General features: G+C 47.3%; 2 long non-coding RNA genes across 51 annotated transcripts in view; both read right to left on the reverse strand.

Moving 5' to 3' along the window:
• The window catches only part of LOC102164818 (uncharacterized), a 481,497-nt gene that overhangs the window by 204,300 nt on the left and 257,015 nt on the right, over positions 1-20,182 (reverse strand). For 30 of the 50 annotated variants that reach the window (XR_002339639.2, XR_014831536.1, XR_014831542.1 and 27 more), the window contains exons 1-2: positions 19,975-20,141; positions 19,414-19,569 (exon numbers count right to left, since the gene is read on the reverse strand). This is a non-coding gene — a long non-coding RNA (uncharacterized LOC102164818). Of the gene's footprint in view, positions 1-19,413; positions 19,570-19,974; positions 20,142-20,182 lie in introns of those variants that run through there. The other 20 variants (XR_014831575.1, XR_014831564.1, XR_014831562.1 and 17 more) reach the window with 1 other exon arrangement.
• LOC146395615 (uncharacterized) lies at positions 10,364-19,314 on the reverse strand. The gene is made up of 2 exons (XR_014831604.1): positions 16,198-19,314; positions 10,364-15,422 (listed from the first exon to the last, which is right to left on the reverse strand). It is a non-coding gene; the product is annotated as an uncharacterized LOC146395615 (long non-coding RNA).

Genomic DNA, 20,182 nt, shown 5'->3' on the forward strand with positions numbered 1-20,182 from the left:
GCAGAACCAGTAACCACAAGGTTGTGGGTTTGATCCCTGGCCTCGCTCAGTGGGTCAAGGATCGGCATTGCAGTGAGCTGTGGGGTAGGTTGCAGACGTGGCTCGGATCCCGAGGTGCTGTGGCTGTGGCGTAGGCCGGCAGCTGTAGCTCCAATTGGACCCCTAGCCTGGGAACCGCCATATGCTGCAGGTGCGGCCCTAAAAAGAAAAACAAAACAAAACAAAAAACAAACAAACAAAAAAAACCCTTGCTGTCTCCAGCTCCTGGCATACATTGACTCGAAACCCTCTGTTCCCTACATCCTCAAATGGCCCCCAGGTGCTTCTGTGGGCGGTGTATGGTGCACTGCCCATCAGGACCCAGGCACTCGTTTCTCTGGCTTCCAGGGGTGTTGGCTGCTAATGGCTCTGAGTCCTTCTCTAGGAATTCCTCTAGACTGAAGAGAACTGTGCGGACTTAGGTTCCGGCCCTTTCCCCCTGGAGGCAGCTGGCAACCAGGGACTGACCATTACGAGGGAACAAAACTGAAATCCCTTGATTCAGTTCCAGACAACTCTGCGGGGCAGTGCCAGCTCTGAGCTCCCCGGGGGACAGGCTGAGGCCTTGGGTGCAGCTGCATTCCAACCCCACCTCTCCTGCTGGCCCTGCTCCACTCCCTCCCTCGCAGGGGTGGTTCCCAAGCTGGCTCCCCCAAACACCCAGACGGACCCTGTTTCAGAGTCTGTTGCTGGAGAAACTCTACCTAAGACACTGTCCAAAAGCATTCGACCCCAAGCAGCCCCACAACCTGCTCTGTCTTCCCAGCGGTCCCTCCCTAGTAAGAGCCGGGTGGAGGGAGCCTGGGCGCATCCAACCTCAAAGGGCCTTGGCTGCACTGAAGTCCCAGGGTCATCTCAACCTCCACAAGTCCCGAAAGCCTTGAAGTGGTTGGGTTTCCTCATTTATATGTTTAGTACATTAGCTAATTAGCTCTGTTCCCAGGTTCCAGTACGGTTGCCTCAAGCGGATCACGGTCTTGACTCTGACGTCAGGGGGCCACTCAGGCTGCCTGGGAAGATGTTCTCTTTCAGGCCCACGGGGATCAGCCCAGAGGAGAGAGGAAAAAGAGGGGAAGACTGGATCGCAGGGTGTCACGGAAGGGTCACTGCTCCCCCACCCCTCTCTGCCTTTGAGCAAGGAGAATCGAATCAGCATTTCCCTCCCTCGGGCAGCAGTGTTCCTGAGCCGGGCAGAGACAGGCCCTAGCGGTAAGTGGTCCACTTTTACTCTTCTTAAGTGGCCTGTCTTTAAAAATAGCCTACAGCTTTCCTCTATGCCTACTTTCTGGAAAGTTTTTATCAGAAATGGGTGTTGACTTTCGTCAAAAGCTTTGCCTGCAACTACTGAGATGATCTTAGAGTTTTTATTCTTTAGTGTCTTAATGTGGTGTATCACACTGACTGATGTGCAGATATGGAAGAATCCTTGCATCTCTGGGACAAATCTCACGTGATCATGGTGCAGGATACTTTTAGTGTACTGTCGGCTTTGGTTTGCTAATATTTTGTGGAGGATTTTTGCAATTATGGTGATCAGTGATATCGGCCTTTCCTTTTTTGTGCTATCTTGGTCTGGTTTTGGTATCAGGGTGAGGGTGGCTTCATAGAATGAGAAGATGCTCACCATCACTAATTTATTAAAGAAATGTCAATCAAAACTACAATGAGATATTACCTCACCCCCGTCAGAATGGCCATCAGCAAAAAGTCTATAATCAATAAGTGCTGGAGAGGATATGGAGAAAAGGGAACCTTCTACACTGTTGGTAGGAATGTAAATTGGTGCAACCACTACAGAGGACAGTACAAAGATTCCTTAAAAAATTAAATATAGAAGCAACATATGATCTAGCAATGCCACTCCTGGGCATCTATCCAGAGAAAATCATAATTCAAAAGGATACATACTCCCCAATGTTCAGTGTGGCACTGCTTACAATAGCCAAGACATGGAAGCAACCCAAATGTCCACCAACAGAAAAGTGGTATATATACACAATGTCATATTATTCAGCCATAAAAAGAAGGAAATAATGCCATGTGCAGCAACAGGATGGACCTAGAGATTATCATACTGAGTGAATTAAGTCAAAGACAAACGTCATATGATAACACTTGTATGTGGAATCTAGTAAAAATGATACAAAAGAACTCATTTAAAAAACACAAACGGGGAGTTCCCGTCATGGCGCAGTGGTTAACGAATCCGACTAGGAACCATGAGGTTGCGGGTTTGGTCCCTGCCCTTGCTCAGTGGGTTAACGATCCGGCGTTGCCGTGAGCTGTGGTGTAGGTTGCAGACGCGGCTCGGATCCTGCGTTGCTGTGGCTCTGGCATAGGCTGGTAGCTACAGCTCCGATTCGACCCCTAGCCTGGGAACCTCCATATGCCGCGGGAACGGCCCAAGAAATAGCAAAAAAAAAAAAAAAAAAAACACAAACGGGAGTTCCTGTTGTGGTGCAGCAGAAATGAATCCGACTAGGATCCATGAGGATGTGGGTTGACTCCCCGGTCTCATTCAGCAGGTCGGGGACCCGGCATTGCTGTGAGCTGTGTTGTGGGTCACAGATGCAGTTTGGATCCCGAGTTGCTGCAGCTGTGGCGCAGGCCAGCAGCTGTAGCTCTGATTTGAGCCCTAGCCTGGGAAACTCCATATACTGTGGGTGCGGCCCTAAAAAAAAAAGTTAAAACAGAAACAAACTCACAGATTTCAAAAGAAATCTTGTGGTTACTATAGGAGAAACTGTTGTGGGCAGGGAGGAATTGTGAGGATGGGAATAACATATTCACACGACTACACAAAATAGATGATTAACAAGAACTACTGTATATAGCGCTCAGGGCGATCTACTCAACAGTTTTTAACAACCTCTATGGCAAAACAGAATGGATATATATATATATACACACAAATATATATATAACCAATATATACATAAAATATATATAACCAATATATATATATAACTGATTCACTTTGTTGTACACCTGAAACTAATACAACATTGTAAGTCAACATACTCCAATATAATTAAAAAAAAAAAAAAAAAAAAAGCCTACATCTGCCAAAGGTCTGACCCCTAGCATTTCTTACATTTAATTGCAAATTACTGTCTTAGCAACTCTGCAGGCTTACCAGTCTGGCCTAAACCCAGTGATAAAGGCCGAAAACAAGTGGAATTAGAACCTGCGATCTGCAGAGGCAATTTGGGATATGGATGTGAGGGCTCGCGGTAATCCTACTTAGCATAAACCAGGCAGCAGAACTTGGTTCGAGGGAGTTCCAAGGTCACCTGGTCCAGGCTTAGAGTCACAGGAGGGAGGACCAGACAGTCAAGACATTGCCCTTCAAAGAACAGAGAAACAGAGTGACATCAGGACCAAGCAGCCTGGCCTGCCATCACCCCCACAGCGTGGCCTGGAATCCACACTTATTTAGTGAGAGCCTACTATGTGCCAGGCCATGAGCTAGGATTAGGAACCTGGGGCTGGGAGCAGGCGCCAAGGTTAGAAGTCAATCTGTGAGTTGCTTTGGTAACCTTCCACCTTCTAATCCAAGACCTGGTTCCTTAAAGCAAGAGCATTCCAGAGCCCTGTGGCTGAGCCCAGGGCTGTGTTTAGACACCACACCCACTTAGGGTAGACAGATTGTTTTGTTCTTATTCATGTTCATGGCGTGGCCCCTTTTCTCCTTGCTCTCAAAACCTTCAGTCTTTATGCACTTAAAAATTTTGAGAACCCCAGAGTACCCTTGCTTCTATTTATAAGACACTAAAACTGAAGAATTACATAAATATTCACTTATTTTAAAATAACAACTAAAAAATAATAAATAAATAAGAAAATAAAAGGAGTTCCCCTTGTGGCTCAGCAGTCAACGAACCTGACTAGGATCCATGAGGTTGTGGGTTCAATCCCTGGCCTTGCTCAGTGGGTCAAGGATCCGGCATTGCCATGAGCTGTGGTGTAGGCCGGCAGACATGGCTTGGATCTGGTGTTGCTGTGGCTGTGGTGTAGGCCGGCAGCTGTAGCTCAGATTGGACTCCTAGCCTAGGAACTGCCATATGCTGCACATGCAGCCCTTAAAAAAAAAAAAAATCCACGGTCTGTCTTGCACTTTGAATGTATCTTTTACCTAGGCATGATTTTATAACATTTTTATAACATTGTTCATTTGAAAAGGGCTCCTTCCCTGACTCATGCGGCTCTTCCAAATATTGACACATTTCATTACATCACATCAAAAATTCAGATTCACTAGTATTACCATAGTTCTCATCAGAGAACTATGAGAAGATGTCAAGCTCAGAGTGGCAGATAAAGTTTTCCAAACTTCTAGTTTTCACTTAATAGCTTGAATTTTACCCATGATGACAAAGACGGCCAGTTGTTTTCCTTAAAGTGATAGGCTCGCCTTGTTCATTTTTGAGAAAACATCTGCCAAACACTCAAATATGAAAACCATGGTGTGTCAGTTGTTCTTTCAAGGAAAAATGGTGTCCCATGAAAAAAAGTGATCAAGTCAGTTGACAGTTCAATTACACGTGTTTTCCTTGTATCACCTTAACCACTGTGCTCTGATTCGCAGCAGAAGTGCTTTACATGTAGCTTCCTTTTTTTTTTTTTTTTTACAGATCATTAAAAAGATAGGTACTCAAGGAGGGCTGAGAGTTCATCGTTAAAGTTAATTGTTTTCTTACTTCATTTAGGATGTTCTTAACTGAAACTGGCATGGGTGTGATAGTGAAGGACCCAATGGATTCCTTGTACACTCTGGTGCCACTTCCTTGATTTGTACTAAGATGCCAGCAGTTTTACCCATCACCAGTGCAAATATCAACAGGCTGCAAAACACAAGCCACGTCCCAGAGTTATTATAAAAACAGATTTGACCTCGAAAAACCCCTGAAAGAGTCTGGAGGAATACCCAGGAGCCTGCAGACCTGCTTTTGGAAACAGGTACAAAAAAGAAAACGAAAGAGAGTGTTCACATGATTAATAAATAATAATAATTGGCCACCATCATGAAACACCTACTATGTACCTTACACTTTACATACATGATCATATTTAATGCTCTCCCTAAACCTCTGAAATGCATGTGCATATTCTCTTTGTTTGGAGAAACTGAGTAACTTCCTCAAGGACACAGAGCAAATCCGTGGGGAAAAATTAAGATGAAAGCCAGACTGCCTGACTCCAAAGGCCACTTTTGTCCTACCTCCCTTCCTCTCAAGCCAAGAGAAGAGCAGTAGCCTGGGCCTCCACTGCTCCAGACATCAGTCGTTTCCTACAGTTGACCAAAAAAGACCCAGTCCCTTTCACTCGGTATTCAAGGCTTCCCACTCCTGCTCCACCTCCCTTTTCTAGCCTTGCCTTCTATGAATGCCCAGTCTGGCCGCACCAGGATGCTTGCCTCTTATCCAGACTTGCTTCAGGCCTTCCTGAGCAGTGACCTCCACCGGAAGCTCCTACCCCCTTCCATCGTGATCCACTGTTGGAATCTTACCAATCTTTTCAGACTCAGAAAACTCTCCTTTCTAATCGTCTGCATCTCTCATTTGTGTTGACGTCATACATCCATCATCATCTGCCTACAGCTACTGATCGATATATTTATCCACTCCTCAAACCTAATGACCCATCCTTAGACTGCAGGCTCTTTGATGGCTGGGTCCACGTTGGTCTAAGAATGTCATCTCTTGGTTCTTGCATCTGCTCTTTGAGCCTCTGTTTCTCCCTCTGTAAAATGAGGCTACTAGCACCCTACCTCGTGGAGCTGTGGTGAGGAGTAAATGCATTAATGTATGTCAAGTGCCTGGCACATAGGGAGCACTCAGTGTGATCTGCTTTTATTGTTATCACAGTAATAAATAGTGCTGTTAATATCATTAAGGGAGAGAGGGCGGGTGGGCACCTTCCCGCCCCTACCAGTTTGATGCCCGCTTTCTCATAAGGTGAGCTCTGTTAACGTGACGCATTTTAAGCTGGTCTAGAAGCATGAAAATACATCCAGATATTTATTACTTTGGTCTTCCTACAAGCAGTTCTATTCCTGGGGGCTTATTCCAGGCAGGTCCCTCTGTTCTGTTCCTCATGCCTGCCAAGGATCCATGGACCTGAGAAGTCTGAAAAGAACTGAACCGGGCCCTCCAGCCGAATCATTGGGAAGGCCCAGGGCACTCAGAACTCTGATTAAAACTGCGGTGGGGTTGGCTTTGTATCGGCTGAGACGCCTTCCTTTTTCAGCTCTGCCCAACCACCCTTTCTGGGCTCTGAGGATGAGGCAGCCCCTTTGGTCCTGCTGGGTACCCAAAACCAGAAAGATAATCAGAGCATTAAACTTTGATCTCTGCTGCTGTCACTCGAATAAGCAGGCAAGGCGAGCTCTCCGGTCCCTGGGCTCTGCCCTGCCTGAAGCAGGCTGGTGGGTTGTTGTCAGTGTGCTGGGTTTGTTTTTCAGGTTAGTGAACAAAGCATTGCAGAATGCCAGCTGCCTCGGGTTTAGTTATTCTGTTCTTGAGACATGACAAGCTCTTGTGTGTGAAGTCCAAGGAAGGTGGCATGTCTGTGTGAGCTCCAAGGGCGAGGCAAGCAAATCAGTCATGTTGGGGCTCCCGGCCCACTTCCACACACACTTCCATCCATAGATACCGTTATTAGAGATGGTGAAAAACTCCATGCAAAGACCTGATGCCACTGTCAACTTGTTTCATCATCTTTCTAAGGGTGGTACAGAGGTTCTGCCTGATGCCACAGAGGGCACCATTTCTATGGCCTTGGCTCAGCCACAGTCGCCACCGTCATGATGCTGGCCCTTTCTACATGCCAGCTACGGGATGCAACTCTTCACATGCATAGTTCAGTTTTACGATGAGCATGGCTCTGGATGTCTCTGTTCTATGGATGGCGACAAAGCAGTTCCCAGTGGATAAGTCACTCGTTCAAAAGACACCTCTCTGGATCCAGGAACCAAGCCCAGTGTAATCAGATTCCATGGTGTCAGGGCTTTCGCTCCACCCCCCTGGCCAATCCTTTTTGTCATTCATTGGGCTTAGCTGAAATGAACTGGGGAAAAGTCAGAACTTGTATTTTGGGAGAAGTCTCCGCTGGTACCAGACCTTGTACCCAGGCATTATCTTATTCTCTCCTGAAAAGAGTCCTGCGAAGTAGGGATTACCATCCCCAGCTCAGAGGAGACGATGTGGGGCTCAAACTGTCCACTGACTTGCCCATGTCAACAGTCAGAGCAGGATCCAGACTCAGGTCAGAGTCCACATCCTTCCAGACAGTTTGCTGTTTCCTTCGTGCTAGGACATCTAGTGCTCCTGGGAGAACCAAGGGAAACTTCTCCTGGACAACGGGGACAGCCGACAGGGCTGGCCACTGAAAAGGGAGAGGAAAAGCCTGATACCAAAAAGATTTGGGGGTTGGGTACTTTGGTACAGGGGGGACGGGCAAGAAAACAAGGCAGGGCCTGTAGCGCAGGAACAGGGAATCTGGGGAGAGACAAGTTGGTTCTATGACTATATCTGTTGCTTTCATCAGAATCAGGAATGCCTAGCCCTCCAATTCCAGATCTTTCCAGACTCCAGGACTCTGCTTAAACACTGCATTGCGTATAGAGCCTTCCTCCAGCCCACACTGACCCTGAGCTCTGCTAGCATCTTGTGTCTGTGCCTCTCAATATGTTTTTCAATTATGTACATACTCTGGACTGTCTGCTGTGTCCTGAGACAGAAAGTACCTGTCAGATAGGAGGTTCCCATGGAGATAGGAAGTTATCAAGAGGGAGGACACTGCACTAGTCATCCTCTTTTTCTACTCCTTACGGAACCCAGAAGACTGGCACAAACAAATATATTGTCAAATACATGTGGTATTGAACTGTTCCCATTCTGCAGAGAAAAACAGTCTTTTTTTTTTTAGGTCAGCAGCTCCAGGGTTATCTGATTTTCCTCTAACATTAAATCCTCTGATCACTACCATACCCCAAATCACAGCCAAATAAATGTGGATTGATTTTAAAAGGAAGAGAGGGAGAAGGGGGGACAGGAGAGGAGGTGGGGGGAGGGGAGAAAGATGGGGGAGGGGAGGGGATGAGTGGGAGCAGGCGGTGGGGGAGGAGGGTTTTGTTCGGGAATGGGACACAGCTTCAAACTGAAATGGGTACATCAGAGGGGAGCCAGAAATAGCACCCTTTTCTCAAGCATGAATGCTATTTTGCCTAATCTAAAAAGAGATTTTTTTGGCCACGCAAACCTCCCTTTCTGTGCCTGCTTCACTCAGGTGTAGGTACAACTGACTTCATCGACTGCGGAAACCTAACCCGCCATAGAATGGACTACATTTGGGACTCCGTCAGGTTAATCGCGACAGAAATCAGGCGACAAGGTCAAATGCTGAAGCAAAACAAAACAGACGACAGGTGTGGCATAGGCAGGTGCTATGAGGTGCTCCAAGAGGGCGGGCAGGCAGGAGGGAGGGTTCCTTTCAGCTAACAGGTAACATTCCTGAGAGCTCCCCGCCCCCAAGCCTGATCATGGAGATGCTCCGTAAACACGTCACCTCTTCCCACCTCTGAGTTTACAAACCCAGCCAATGATCATCGAATTTAACCTGCTTTCATGAACATCAGGATTTGCCTGCTAATCTCAATACTGGCCAGATCCAGACCTTCTCTACAGCATGGTTTTCCTATTTACTCCTTTCGGCAGTAGTACTAGTAACGAACCTCACAGATGATACAGGCATTCTAGGTATTTACATTTGACCGGGACCTTACGCGAGCCTTCATATCTGGGACCATTAGATCAGGTTTGACCAAACTGGATCTGTGACATATGCTGTATGTCTTGCTCTTGCGTTTTCTTTCACTTAGTGTGTTCAGAATTACATATTTGCAGCTTTCCTTGGTTTGTGTGTGTTCATGCCCTTTAAAAATACTGATGTCCGTGAGGACCAGAATCATTTCTATTTTGTTCATCACACAGTTCCCAGGCAGAGGATACAACATGGCACTGATACAGTGCATGGCACATGGCAGGTAAACACTTATTAAATGAATGAATGAATGTGGCTGGATTAAATGTCTCTTGGCTCCTGTCAACAGAAAGACTCTCAGGCTCCATATCATCAGAGGGTCCTTGGCTGCCTGACCCCAAGTAGGCAATACTTTGTGAACTGGCTGGTCATGCCAACATGGTGTTGGAACCCCAGATCTGACCTCCAGGGTGGCTGCAGGTCCTCTGTGTGCTGGGACCAGGGGATGCTTGGTCATGGGGTGATCTCAGGTTGAAAGTCTACAGGTCCACCATGGAGCTTACTTGACCACTACTCCAGGAATGACCCAGCTTGGCAAGGGCATCTCCGATTCTGACAGGCAGGCCTGCACCTCTGGCAGCCTGCATCACATGTGCTCTGCACACAGAGAGCCAGGCAGCAGGCAAGAAAGTATATCCGCCCACCCACCCCCAACCCCGAGGTATGACCCTGAGGTCAGGGAGACACGCACTTTTGAGAAAGGGGGCCACAGGCAATAATGTTGGAGCTAGGGCTCTCTACTGAATGATCTGTCCCTAAATGCACAGTCACAGCAGATGCTGGGCAATGAGGGAGCCAGAGCAGGCCTCTGGGAGACATTGGAGAAAGCTCTCCCCCGCAGCACATATTCTGGACTCTGGGCCCCAAACCAGTCCTCGGAGCAGCCTTCCTATGAAAGGACGTCTCCTGTGGGCTTCCTAGAACCCATCTGCTGCTCCGTCCCCCTGCTCCATCAACTGCAGCCACGCTCACCCCCAGCCGGTCCTGTCCCTACCTCCAATCCTATGAACTATTGCTTCTTCCCCAGGTCCCTCTCCCCTCAGGCCTGAGGAGAGCTGCTCCTTCTTGTTATTTAGATCTCAGCTCAAAAGCTGTACCACCACCCAGAAGCTTTCCCTGACCACCTACTGATCTGGACCCCAAATGGTTTTGTTTTGTTTTTTTTTTTTTTTTGCTATTTCTTGGGCCGCTCCCGTAGCATATGGAGGTTCCCAGGCTAGGGGTAGAATCGGAGCTGTAGCCGCCGGCCACAGCAACTTGGGATCTGAGCCGCATCTGCAACCTACACCACAGTTCACGGCAACGCCGGATCATTAACCCACTGAGCAGGGGCAGGGATCGAACCCGCAACCTCATGGTTCCTAGTCGGATCCGTTAACCACTGCGCCACGACGGGAACTCCTGGACCCCAAATGGTTTTGATCTTGACTTGACTTACTTGTTCCTTTGCTTATTTGGTCACAGCTTCAAGAACTGAGACCAGACCATCTCCCCACCTCACTTTTTCTTTTTCAGCCACACCTGTAGCATATGGAAGTTCCTGGGCCAGGGATCGAATCTGAGCCTCAGCTGTGACCTAGGCCACAGCTGCAGCATCATCAGATCCTTAACCCACTGTGCCACAGTGGGAACTCCCCTTTCCTTAACCTTTTATTTACTCTTTTAGCCCAAACCCCAGCACAGGGCAGCACATAGAAGGCACTCAATAAATAGTTATAAGAATGGATGAGTGAGCAACTGAGTGAATGCACATGCTCAGTTAAATAGCAAGGACCAGCCCAGCTTCCTGGGGTCCATTCCATGCCAAGCCTGTTCAGTAGTGTAACCAATCCCAAGATCCATGGACGGTGAGGCGGAAGCTCTTGAGAAGAGTCTCCCTGTTGCCAGGATGGGCTCCAGGTCCAGGGAAAGCTTGGTTAAGTTGGTATTTTTACTGAGCATTGACTATACGGCCAGCACACATGCAGGCCTTTGTTTAATTCACAGCCATCCTGAGTGGTCACCATGGTGATTCCCGAGTCCGAGATAAGGAGACACCCTTGAGGGTGTTAAGCAACTTGTCCAAGGTCTCTTGGCCATGAAGTCATGCAGCACGCTCCGCCTGGCCGTGGAGACCCGGGGCTCAAAACCTCTCTTCCCTACACATCTCCATGTCAGTCTGCAAGCTCGAGCTGGGGGAGGTGGCGTGGGCATATGAGGCAGAAAAAACAACTCTGAATAAAGCTGTTCCGATTCCTTCACCCAGCAAGCACGTGCCGGGCCCTTGCTCTGTGGGGGTCCCAAGGCCAAGGGCTGGGGACACAGAGCCCTGAGGCTGAGTTCCACCCTCCTGCAGCTCAAGGACACCCACGTTGCCTAAGTCACCCATCATAGTGGTCTTCTAGAAAGTTTTTTCTTAATTAAGGGTAATTAAAATTCCTCCGGTTTCTGAGGATTTCTTAAAATTCCTTTAGGGGGGCTTGGGGGGGAGGGTCAGTGATGGAATGTGGAGTGAGTACTAGTGTCTGAATCCAGGGGAGACACCTGAGGTGGTCGGGGGGTGGCCTCCCAGGGCTTGCCCCAAGCGTGGAGCCATTTCCTCCCCAAAGTCTGAATTCCCAGCTCTCCAGCCCTGAGCTCTGCACCCTGGCGGAGGACCAGAGGGCACTGGTGTGGGGAAAAGTGCATGCTCAGCATTTGGTAGCAGGTCTTGGAATACAGGCACCAGGACCTCTGCTGAAACAATGGCATTTTTCAATGTGAGGCCTGTAGTTTGTCCTCCCTCTCCCTCTCTCTCCCTTTCCCGCATTCATTCATTCCTGCCACGCTGTGCATGCTCCCTTCCTCCCACCTCAGAGCCCATTGTCATTCTGCTGGCATTTCAGCCCACTGCAGGCATAGCGAGGCTCCCTCTTCCAGATTTCTCTGTCAAATCGCTTCCAAGGACAAAGCCGTTAGGAGCGAGATTTGGTAACTAGCTTTTTAATTTCATGGCCAGAGGTTGTCAGGACAGTGCAGAGAAAATTGCCAACGATTCGGCGAGTGGCCCATGAATCTGGGGCAGGGCAGTCGAGAACAAGGGAGCACTTCAGCTGGGGTGGGGATGTTGGCAGCCGCTCGGATGAGAAAGTTCTCTTCCTCCAAATTTCTTTGATTCCAATCCCGTGCTAATTTAAAAGATCGCTTCAGCAATTTTTCACTCTCCCTCAATAAAGTGCTTCAGATGGCTGAGAATGGAAAGGAGAAGGGCAACTCCAGGGAGCCTTCTCTAGGGGAATAAGGACTGGTTGCTCACAGGCTGCTATAAAATGGGGGCTGCTAATTTAAGGGAGAGGTGTCATACTCCCAAATTCTTTTTGCATCCTTGGATGACAGCATAAGCAGATCCCCAGATGAAGGCACAATTTCAGAGTGAAAAGATGTGCATCCCAACCCCAAGCTCAGCCACAGAGTTGCCAGAGTGGCTGTGTGGCTGTGGGTTGGTGGCCCACCCTCTCTGAACTCTGAAAACGGAGAGGACTGAATAAAACGACCCCTAATATCCTTTCCCGCCTCTGTGCGTCTTTGCCTTTACCAAGCCCAACAGGAATCTTGTCATCACCTCAAGTCTGAGGTCTCTGGTCTCTTGAGGAGAATCTCAGATGGGTCTGAACTCTAAGGACTGGTCTGTGATGTCCCTGGAGGTGAGTGACAGAATGTTATTTAACCCCATCACACCAACCAAGATTCCCCAGCCAGATATACTCAGGCAAGTTAACACCAAGAATAATGTGGTGAGCTTGCACTGGGGTTTTGTTTTATGGTTCCCAGAACTCTCTCAAACATATTCTCTTTCAAATACGTTCCTCACAACCACCCTATAAGTGAGGTTCTATCACTTGCCCCATTTTACAGATAGGGAAAGTGAGGTTCACATGCCCAAAGGCTGACCAAGACTGATCAGAGCTCCAGCTCAGCACCCACTGGCTTGTTCTGGCCTCAGATGGAACTAAGATCGCTGCTAGAGCAGCAGCTCATGCAAGGGAAAGAAGTCAGGCACATCTTGCCAGTTCCTTCCCTCTGGCTCCTAGTCCCCACGCAGCCCCACACTGCCTTCTAACTGGCTGTATGCATCCACGCTCTTAGTTGCATCATCATAAACGAACTCTAGGTGATTTAAAATGAAAGTGCATTTACTGAAAGGATACTAAGCCACTCACAGATTAGACAGGAAGGCTGGAGAACTAGGCTTAGAAAATAGGCAAGAGAAAAGGGAGGTCACACAGCCAGAACCACAGCCCAAACCCTAGCGACAGAACAAGCCCAACAATGTCACTACTGCAGCTGCTGCAAATGTAGAGCCTGTGGAGCTACCACTGCAGTGTGCTCCCCACTGGCTTTGGCCATACGCCTACCCCTGAGCTGCAAGGGGGACTGGGAAAGTGGGTGCCTGGCATTTTCATTTATAGGAAGGTCCTGCCTCCCAACAAATCTCAGGGGGTGGAGGTCACCCACCAAATAGGAAGGGCATTGTGAGGTCAGGCAACTAAACAGACAGTAGGTATATCTATTAGTCAGGTTAGGCTAAGTAATGCTGTGATAACAATAAGAAACACTCTACGTTTGAGTGGCTTTAAAACATCAAAGATTTATTTCTTGTTCATTCTACAGGCCCATCAGGGGTCATCTCGGGCTCTGGTCCAGGTCCACCCAGAAACCAGGCTGATGGAGTATCCACCATCATTGCCCAATGTCACCATGGCAGACAGAAAAAGAAATCTGCAGCAGCCATGAAAGGCTCTAGTCCAGAAGTGACATCACTTCTCCTCATGGCTCACTGGCTGGAACTAGTCATTGGGCCCTGCTTTGGGGCAGCAGGTACAACTCTGCCTTGGGCCTAGAAGGCAGAGAGCTGGGAATATCTGGTGAGTAGAATTAATGAGGCCCACAGTCTATTATTACACAGAGCTTGCTAACCAGAGCCTTTCCAGAGAGGCAAGAGGAGAAAAAGGCACTGAAATGGAGGTAGGAGATCTGAGTTTCATTCTGAGTTTCATAGTGGGACCTGTACATTCCTCTAGCACCCTCGGGGATGGAGGAAACCCCCAGTTTGGTCACAGAAGGTAGTCCACTCACACTGTGGCAGCAGCAAATGCTGAGAGCACAGCCCATCAATGAAGCACTGATGGGGCGGAAGTAACCAGAGCCAAGAGCCAAGCCCAGCCTCCTGGAGCTCAGGCAGGCAGGCTGCCTCGTCCTGCTCATAGGATCCTTAGCCTTTGCACTGTCTCCCTAGAAAGATGGGCACTTCGCAGTAGACCTAGGATCCATCTGGAAATAAACTCTCTATGGGCAGCAGGAGCTGAGCTATCTGGTGTGTCCGTAGGCCTCTTGGGCCCGTATTCCGTTTCAGCTGCAGCAAAGTGACAGGCCAGGCTGAGTCCCAGGAAAACACAGGAGAGCGAGGCACCATGAGTAAGGGTTTGCCTGTACCTGGGAGGGGCCTCACACACCCCAGGTCTGACTGGCTCCCAGGCCTTCCTAAAGCTGTAATGTTGACACTTCCAAAGGAGTGAGAACAACTATAGGTACCATTGTGCCAGATGACTAACAGACTAAACATTTAAGCTTCCTTCAAAACCCAGCCCAGGGAAGAGTGCAGGTGTAACTTCTGAGATGATGGATTTCATAGATACAGCACAGACCACTAGTTTCCCAACATATATTTGCCACTTCTTCTTAATAATATGAACACCAATTTTTCACCAGAAGTTGTACCAGAAAGGTCCAACTACACTTCCTAGCCTTCCCCACAGCCCCCTAGGGCCTGGACCTCCTGGATCAAGAGGTAGAGCTCTCAAAATGGCAGAGGAGACTGGAAGCCTGAAGGGCATGGAAGGCCAAAGAATCAAGGTGCTGAGTTTCACAGGAAAATCCATAAACTAAAAGAATGCAGTAGAGGCAGGAGCTCCAAAGCAGAGGTGACCATGGAGAAGTTGTGGAAATTATGGAGAGGGTCAGGTCTGGCCTTCTGTAGGGCCCTGCATGACACTGAGGAGCGGGGATGGTGGGGAAGGAGGGAGCAGTCTTCGCCAGATCTCAAAGGGCAGGGGCGCCCTAGCCATCATCTGTCATGTGAGATGACTCCCATAGCCTCCTCATCTGTCTCCCTGTGCCCAGCTTCACTGGGTCCAATCACACTCAGTGCTGTCCCAGAGAAATCATCATCAATTTTGCATCTGATGCTGTTCCCACCCTATCAAAAACCCATCGTCTCCACTCCAAGGTCAAGTTCAAACTCTGAAATGGAAGTATTCAAGGTCCCGGCTTTTTTCATCAACTGCATCTCTTGCTGGTCCCCACACCACCCAAAATACATACTCTGCAACCCCACACAACCCACAGGGCTTGCAAACCTTTTCAGAGAATATGCACCCACACCTCTTCAAGACTCTGGGCCTTTGCTCAAACTGTACCCTCTGCCTGAGACCCTGAGCTTCTTTCTTCTTGACCTACTTAACCAGGAAAGGTCCTTTAATGGCAACAGAAAGGAATTCCGGTGGGTTTAAGCAGTAAAGTATATGGAGTGGCTCCCAGAATCCCTGGGAAGGCCAGAGATCCAGGTTTGGAAACGACACCCCAAATCACAACATTGGACATTCCATGGAGATTCTACTGCCCCAGTGCTGGGGCAGAACAGCATCAAGCGGTTCTGATGTTGCCTGTGCAGTACCAGACACCCCTGTGGACCCCACAGGGCCCCTCTGAAGGCTGGACACTGGCCTCCCCTTGTTATAGAACTTGCTTCTTCACACGCCACCTGCAGTGTCAAGGGCCAGAATGGCCTCTCATGGTTGGAGTCAAGGCCACATATTTGGGAAGCTGGGAAATCAAGTCTGTGGGCCCCCAGGTAGAAGAGGTCTCCCCATCCTGCCAAGACTCATAAGCTAGGGCCCCGTCTCTATGTCCACTCACTTGGGACCCTAGGAAGACAGACTGGCCACTGTCTCACATTGTGCTGGTTCTCACGGCAGATGAAAGGAGAATACTTGGAGAGTCTCATGTTGGTACTTAAATGTCCTGGCCCAGAAGTGACACAAGTCACTTCTGCTCACAACTCACTGGCCAGAACCAGTAACATGGCCCCCCATTAACCCTTGGAGTGTTGGTTCAGGACTTCTGCATCCCCATGCTACAATAGGAAGGGCGGTGCTTCCATCAGCAAGGCAAAGCTCTCCAGACGTCCTCAGCTTCTATCTTCCTGGCCAAAACTGGTTACCCTTAGCAACAGAGAAATCTAGGGAAGTATATACTTTACAGGGTGCACTGAAGCCCCAAACTAAACTGGGTTCTTTGATGAAGAAGGGTAATGGATACCGGGTAGGGAACTAGAAGTAGATGAGTTGATATGTGCGTCACTGGAGAATAAGAGGCGGCATTGGAAATCTGAAGACGAAGGCAAAGGACAGACCATACCCCGGCAGTAAGAGCATGGAGGGCTTGACTGTGAACTTGGTTTCACCGAGCCCACCCATTTAAGGACTGGCTGAGTGATTTCCTATGTCATCACAAGATTAAAACTAGGAAATTAATTAAATATGCATTAACTCTGGATACATATTCATCAAGATTTCTGAGGACATTAGGATGTTGTATCGAGACCATATTATTAGCTATTAGCTATTGAGTGCCTACTATGACGGCTTCGGCATATATATCATCTCTACGTTTCACGACAACCAATGGTAGGTATTAATACCCTTATTTTACAGGTGAGCAAACCAAGGCTCAGACTGGTTCATAAATTGTTCTAGGTCACAAAGATGATGAGCAGAGGTGCTGGATCCAAGGCCAACCCAGATTCCAAACTTCCCATTCTTTTCTCTACATTATAGTAGGTTGCCTCTTTCACTAAGCTTCCTTTAATAATAATAATTCAAAATAAAAACACCTCAGCATGAAATGTTATCTAAGATGCATATTCAGTGGGAGAGGCGATGGTCCTATTGATTGGTGCTCAGGACTCCTGCTCATCAAAGCCCTGTTTTCTGAGTGTGTATTTGGATTCAATCTGTCTTAGAGATACTGGAAAACATCACAAAGAGACAAACAAGAAGCAGCCGAGACCCCTCAGTGCAGAGGTAGCCAATACAGTACAGACAGGCAATCTCGAGTAATGCTGTACATTGTTCATTAAGAAATGAACACCTGTCCAACCTAAGAATTAGTAAGGCTCTTTGGATGAAGAGAGGGAAGCAAGGAGAAAAGGGGCCACGCCATGAACATGAATAAGAACAAAACAATCTGTCTACCCTAAGTGGGTGTGGTGTCTAAACACAACCCTGGGCTCAGCCACAGGGCTCTGGAATGCTCTTGCTTTAAGGAACCAGGTCTTGGATTAGAAGTGGAAGGTTACCAAGGCAACTCACAGATTGACTTCTAACCTTGGCGCCTGCTCCCAGCCCCAGGTTCCTAATCGGGTTTAGTCCTACATGAGGGACAGCTCATGAGCTTGCACCTGACCCCTCTGTATATATGGTCAATATATAATCGATATGTTAACTTATTCTGCCATTTGGTAGAAGGCAGCAGCAAAAACCTTAAATGGCCTGATCCTATACTTAGAAGAGCAAATTGCCTACTTATTCATTCATTATTTTTCATCCATCCATCATATATTTACCTGTATACACCAGGCACTGTTCTAGGTGCTGGGGTCATGATGAACAAAATAGACAATCCTTTCCTTCATGGAATTTAAAAGTTAGTGGGGGAGACAAGTGGTTAACCAAATAACTATACCTCCAAGCATAAACTTGTGACTCTACTATGTTATGAACATTTGATGAGGACGACAAATTATGCTAAATGGGCTGCCAAAAGAGCCTCAGCCTCTCCAATATTTTGAGGAACTGAGGCTTGGAGAGGCGATGCAACTTTCCCAAAGTCACAAGACCCCAAAATGATGAAGCTGGGATTCCAATCCAGCACCAGCGGATACAAAAAGCCCACATGCTTCACTACTTTTTCATATCTCCCTTGGCAAACTATGAGTCTCATGTCCAGTTTCTACCCTTTCTCTTTTGAGATCTGGGTTTGGCCTTGCGGGGGTTCCATCCTCTCATGCGGTCTTTGACATAAAATATTCCAGCACCTAATACATACAATTCCCTGGACTCAGGCAACTTGTTACAAGCAAATTTTAACACTGAGAGCCAATAATTGTTTTTTTCCTAAAGGATATCTGAAAATGAGATTACTATCTAAGCCAAAATTAAAACAATAGTCTGCGTAGAAATGTTTAAGGGTCCTGGATTATTAATACAGCAATGGCGCTCCCTGGTGACAATTTTGGTGGATTACATTTTCCTTGACTTGCAGGAGGAGTACCCTTTCAAATAGTGAAAGCTTCCTATTGCAAATTTGTGTGAATAATAAGCCTCCACTAGTCTTGATCACCTTTACTCCTTATTCTCCTGTCCCCACCAAAATATATTTATATCAATTCCAGAGGCAAGGTCACAGATATGGGGTACAGCTTCTTTTCATAGTTCAAAGTTCTAGCAGACAAGACACAAGGACCCCATGAGATTGCCAAAAGGTTAACCATTTGCTGCCAATCTCTGGGATCAATTACCCAGTTGGATTAATGATGGATTAATCCATCTTCTCCTGCTCTCTTTTCTGAAAGTGGTGGCTACAAATGACACCCCCCCACACACAGACACACATGCTACCTCTCTCCCCCCCCCCACCCCCATCCCATGACTATAGGAAATAGACAAAAATTTACACATCCACTTTTGAGCTAGGGATTGTGCTATGAGGTGGGGACACAGTGATGAACAATGAGCTGTGGTCCCGGCTTTAAAGCTTACACTGTAGCAGGGGAATCAAGTGGCTGATTAGCCTATAAATTATTCATTTTCGATTATAATCATTGGTATAAGAAAGAAGCTCTGAGAGTCTACATCAGTGAGACAAAACCAAATTAGGTCAGAGGGTTAGAAAAGTTTTCCCTGAAGAAAGAGAGGAAGATGTGCTGTGCCAAAATGGAGAAGAGACTGGTAGAAGTGATCAGGGAGCTTGGAGAAGAATAAACACCGGGTCCTTGCAGCCTGAATCCAGCCTCTCCTGGGGCTAAAGATGAGTGATAAGTGTGGGGTCAATTAGGAGGAAGAGTCATTAGGTCATCTCCAGGATGGTGAAGTATTAAGAGAGAATGTTGGTCATTAACTTAACCTTTGAGGAAGATTGAGCTCGAGTTAAAGGATGAACACCTGGATATTCATTTTGAGGGTTAAACTTTCTTAAATAATAAATCGTGAAATGGAAAGCATCTCAGATCTGTGTCTATTATGCCTCTTCCCAGGAGCCAAGGATATTGAAGAATTTATTATTTACATCCTCATCCACTGCTTATATAAGACGAGGAAATAATAGCAAACAGAATTGCCAGGATCCAGGCAGGAATTTTCAACAGGGGACAAAAGGCTGAAAGGAAAAGAGGATGCAGTGACAGCTCCAATGGTGAATTGTGGCTCCAAAAAAAAAAAAAAAAAAAAAAAAAGATAAATTAGGAAGAAGCCTTACCTAGAGTATGAGGACAGCTAGCTCTCAGGATGTAGTACACCTTAGGTTAAACATCACCAAGATTTGGATTCAGGAAATCTGAGTTCAAACCCTCCTCTTCCACCTGTAGCTTTGTGATTAGGGCAATAAACTAACTCTGTGCCTCAGTTTCTTCACCTGTAAAATAGCAAAAATAATATATGCTTTTTAGATTGTGTGTGTAAAGTACTTAGCATCATGCCTGGAATATTCCAATTACTCAATATCAGTTTGTTATTATTATTACTGACAATATTTAATATCTGGAAGGAAATACACATAAAATAGAGAATCAGGGAGACATTTCCACCGCACATTTTCCGGTTATTTTTCAATTTTCTAAAATAAGTATGAATTTCTATTAAAATCAGAACGGACGGGGGAGGAAACCCCATACATTTTTAAATAAAAGAAATCTGACTAGTCCACTGCTTCCCACATTTCCCGGGCCATATTGTTCAAGGGTGCGGGAATACATGTTAAAAACACAGATTCCTAGGCCCCGACCCAGAAACACTGAATGAGAATCTCTAAGGGACAAACCTGTTATTCTACACTTTCAATCAGCCTGGCAGACACTTCTTATACTCAGGCACTTTGGGGACGTGCTGATTTAGAACCAGGTGGCAGTAACCGGGCGAGAAGAGTCAGCCCAGGCTACAGCAATCGCGAGGGCCCAAGCCTTCAAGTCCCGTACTGCCTCGCAAACTGGAGATGGCATTCTGGAGGCTGCCGGGAGTTGTAGTTTTCT

Source organism: Sus scrofa, chromosome 16, assembly GCF_054392235.1.
Source record: "Sus scrofa isolate SSC_HxYL_T2T_F1_AM1 chromosome 16, Sscrofa_HxYL_maternal_Yorkshire_Landrace_v2.0, whole genome shotgun sequence".
NCBI lineage: Eukaryota > Metazoa > Chordata > Mammalia > Artiodactyla > Suidae > Sus > Sus scrofa.